Source organism: Triticum urartu, chromosome 5A (genome assembly GCF_056163025.1).
Source record: "Triticum urartu cultivar PI428250 chromosome 5A, HENAU_Tu73, whole genome shotgun sequence".
In the NCBI taxonomy this organism is placed as follows: domain Eukaryota; kingdom Viridiplantae; phylum Streptophyta; class Magnoliopsida; order Poales; family Poaceae; genus Triticum; species Triticum urartu.
The window spans coordinates 372,684,839-372,689,285 of record NC_141877.1 but is presented as its reverse complement, the minus strand read 5'-3'; the positions used below and the strand labels follow the sequence as shown (position 1 = coordinate 372,689,285).

The window sequence follows — 4,447 nt, the reverse complement described above, 5'->3', positions numbered from 1 at the left end:
AAGCTTTCAATGAGGAATTTGCCGCTCTCATGACCTCAAAGTTCAATATGTCCATGATGGGAGAGTTGAAGTTCTTTCTCGGATTCGAAATCAATCAAAGAAGAGAAGGAACCTTCACCAACCAAGCCAAATAGACTCAAGACATGCTCAAGATATTGAAGCTAAGTGATGTCAAGACGGCTTCTACTCCAATGCCCGTCAAATGCCAACTTGACATATATCCCAATGGTAAAGCGATGGATCAAAAGGTATATCACTCCATGATTGATTCCTTGCTTTACATGTGTGCATCTAGACCGGATATCATGTTGAGTGTGGGAATTTGTGCATAGTTTCAAGCCGCACCTAAGGAAAGCCACTATGTGGCGGTCAAGCGAATCTTTCAATATTTGGCTCATACCCCAAACTTTGGCTTATGGTACCCAAGAGGAGCAAACTTCAACCTTGTGGGCTTTTCGGACTCGGATTGGGTGGGAGAAAAAGTGGATAGGAAGTCAACTTTCGGAGGGCGCCAATTTCTTGGTTGCTCTTTGGTGATTTGGTCTTCTAAGAAGCAAAGTTGTGTGTCTCTCTCGCCCACTGAAGCGGAGTATGTGGCCGCCGATAGTTGTTGTGCTCAACTTCTTTGGATGAGGCAAACTTTAAAGGATTACAGTGTCATTTGTGACAAAGTGCCTCTTTGGTGTGACAATGAAAGTGCCATCAAGATCTCTCTCAAACCAGTGCAACACTTCAAGACGAAGCATATTGAGATTCGGTATCACTTTATCCGGGATCATATTAGGCTAGGGGAGATCGAGCTCAACTATGTCAACACTCATGATAACCTTGCAGATATCTTCACAAAGCCCTTGGATGAAGCAAGATTTTGCGAGTTAAGGCATGAGCTAAATATCATTGATTCGAGCAATGTGGCTTGAACCCTTGCACACCCCACCATACTCGTCCTGTTGTCTTGTTTAAGTGTAGGCATGGACATAGGGGGAGTGTTGTTCTCTCAATGAACTCTCCCTCCCCCCATTATGCATAAACTGATCAACTCATTCACATTAGCCATTTTTTATGGTACTTGTGCTTCAAAGACGAGTTTTGGTCATGGGCCCAAGGATAATTCTTCGCGGTGCCATACCAATTGACTCAAACATAGGTGGCTTCGGCCACCCCCTCTCTTTGGAGAGGTTGTGTTTCGTGTTTGGTCCTTGTTGTCTTTTGCCTCTTTCTTTGTGGCGAGCCGGTGTTTTTGTTGCCTCGTGTGTGTGTGCTATTTTGAGTGTCCGGTTGCCTGAAGGTTGCATTGCAAAGGTCGTGTTCTTCTTTTCTTGTCGAAACTTGCACTTTCTTGGGGTTACGGTACTACCATGGCAAGCCACGGTACTACTGCAGGAGGTGGGGTGCTCTATGCGTGTACAACTGCATCCTAAGCATGGTACTACCGCTTCCATCGTGGCAGTAATTTCTTACTAACGCTGGAAGAGCGGTACTACCGCCCAACGAGCGGTACTTCTGCCCGGGCGGTACTACCGTGAGGACCTGCGGTACTACCGCGCCGTCGCGAGCGGGTGGGGGTTAAGAGCAGGGCATGGGTAGTTCCAACTCCCCCCATACCCATTCATCTCTTTTCCCCACCCCGTCGCTCTCTCTCTCTTGCCCAAGAACGGCGCCGGAGGACCTCACTGGATCTCCGTCTCTGGCCGCTCTCCTCGCGTTCCGACCGGTGGGATCATTCCCCACCTCGCCCTTGCCATGGACCCCGGTATCTCCCCTAGTCCCTCTCTTTTTGTTCCGTTCTTGTGCTTCTAGGTCTTGGGGAGATGCATGTGTAGTTCGTGTGATTTTCGGCTAAATCTTTGCAAGAGGAGATTTGTAGTAGAGTGCTAGTGCAGTAGATATGCTATTTGGAGTGATACATCAGTGTAGTTTAATCAATGGTAGTACTAATCCATTTTTTTGCGGATTTTCTAGATCCATAGATGCAGTTCTTGAGAGTTTCGAATCCATGCGGTACTACCGCCCCTCCTGGAGCGGTACTACCGCTTGCCCACTCAAGAACCGTCCCGTGCGGTACTACCACTCCGCTAGAGTGGTACTACCGCCCGGGGCGCGGAAGTAAAAAATTACTTTCACTCCAGGCACGGTACTACCGTGCCACACCGGCACGGTACTACTGCGGCTCGAGCGGATGTAATTTTTTACATCCGTGTGCTGGTACGGTACTACTATAGAGTTGGAAATTTGCTATTTTGTCCTTCCAAATATATTGTCGGCTTGTTTCAGTTGGTTTTGGCCCTCATCTTTGCAATAACCCTTCTCGCTTTTCTTGTGTGTGTGTGTGTTGCGTGTCATAGGTGGTGGCTCAGGTTCGAATGTCCGGCGCTCGAATCCCAGCCGTGACACAAGCTCAAAGCGCCTGTACAACCAAGAGGCTCCAGAGGGCTCCAGTGCCCCACAACATAGAACCAAGTCCACAGCTACCAAGACCAAGGAGCCAACAATGGGAATGGATGACATCCCTCAAGCAGAGTTTCTATTGCAAAGGAAGCTCAACCCTTACGTCAACCCTAGGGAGGTCACAAGGGGCAATGACTTGTTTTGGACCAAGCAACAGAATCTTATCTTCCTGGATGTGATCATGTGCCAGTGCAGTGAATTGACATGCATCATATGAAGAAGGAGAGCAACATGGAATACTTTGGTGAGCCTTTGGATTTGGTGGAGAAATTTGGAATTGAGGAACTCGTCACTTTTCACTTGGATTTTGACCCGGATATTGTGGCTTAGTTCTTTGCTTCTGTCCACTTTCACACGGATGAGCAGCGGACAATGACTTGGATGACCAATGGGAAGAGGATGTCTGCTAAGTGGAAGGAGTTCATGGATCTGTTGAACGTTCATGATGAGGGGCTAAATGTGCCCGTTGGTGTCCGCCCACACGCCAACCCCGAGTCAGCCAACAAGAACAAGCTTCAACCCTACCTTGTTGAGAAGAAGCTTGCCAATGACAAGAAGACATGGGTGCTGAACCCGTTCCTTGACATCATGCACAGGATCTTCCGCAACACACTCTTTCCTCGCATAGGCGACAAGGACAAGGTGCATGCCTATCTTGTGGATATGATGCTCATCTGTGAGAAGACGCGTCTCCAACAAACGGCTCCACTTCATGTATCTCATATCATGTGGTGTGAGCTGCATTTTGCTGTCTTCAACCGTAAAGTGCCCATCTATGGCCCTTACCTGTTTTTCTTGATCTCGAAGACTTGGGAGAAGCATTTTCCGGGTGAAGAATTTCATGCTCCCGACTGGACCCGCCATGATCCTATCAAGCTACGCATCAGGAGCAAGTGGGCTAACACCACCACCCGGGCTGAGGCAGAGGCTGCTAGGATGGATGTGGATGAGGATGAGGAGGCAGGAGAGGACAACTCTGAGGGATACACTCCTCCCTCTTCTGAGACAACTTGGGCCAAGAAGCTCAAGGCCAAGATGAAGGCTCTTTTCTGCATGCAGGCCAAGGGTCAGTACCAGGCTCATGTGAACGCCAAGATGGCTCATCGTCGCAACAAGGCCATCATGAGGCAGGTTGGCCTTGAGGTCGAGAGTGGCTCTGAGGAGCAGATCATAGATGAGGAGCAGTGGACCAGACAGCACTGCCGGTGGAGTGAGTCAGAGGAGACTGGCATTCCTTCTACATCCCGCGCTGCCGAGGAGTCTGAGGAGGAGGAACATGACTTGTGATGCCGTGGAGTTTTGCCACCACCTCTATCGTAGGTGTCCTCTCTGCTTTTTGGTGTCTTGATGCCAAAGGGGGAGAGAGAGTAGGATTCATGAGTCTTGTGTCTTGTGTCGTGCTTTGGTTCGCTTTGCTTTTGTTCTGTTGAACCTTTGTTTGCTTTGGTGTGTGGTTGTGTTCGTGTGAGTCCAGGAGACTATCATATGGTGTAAGACATATTTCCTCAGCTTATCTTCTGTCTTATCCTATTATCTAGCATGTTTAGCAGATTGTGAGCTTATTATGTCATGAGCCCTTTACTTCATGCTCATTGCTATATCTTGCTTCCTTGCTTAACGCCACTCATATTGTTGCTAGGATTGCCTTGTTTATAAAATATAGGGGGAGTGTTGATCCTAGTATGTGTGTCGTGCAGTCCAAAGCACTTCTATAGAGTGCACACATCTAGGGGGGGGGCCTGTTTATATTTTATAAATGTTGGGTTTGCTTATGCTTCATTGTATATCCCTATGTGCAAATCTCGTATTGTCATCAATCCACCAAAAAGGGGGAGATTGTAAGGGCATATTTCTCCCTAAGTGGTTTTGGTGATTGATGACAATGCATTTGCGGACTAATCGTGTGCATTGAGCATTACAGATATCTCATGTCTAGGCACAAGATGATTCGGTGCCCCTCGGAGCCTATCGAAGACGGCATTTCTCTATGTTTCTTTTC

General features: G+C 48.1%; 1 pseudogene; it reads left to right on the top strand.

Moving 5' to 3' along the window:
• The first annotated feature begins 2,652 nt into the window (after nt 1–2,652).
• On the top strand, nt 2,653–3,735 carry LOC147971433 (uncharacterized; annotated as a pseudogene).
• The last annotated feature ends 712 nt before the right edge of the window (nt 3,736–4,447 follow it).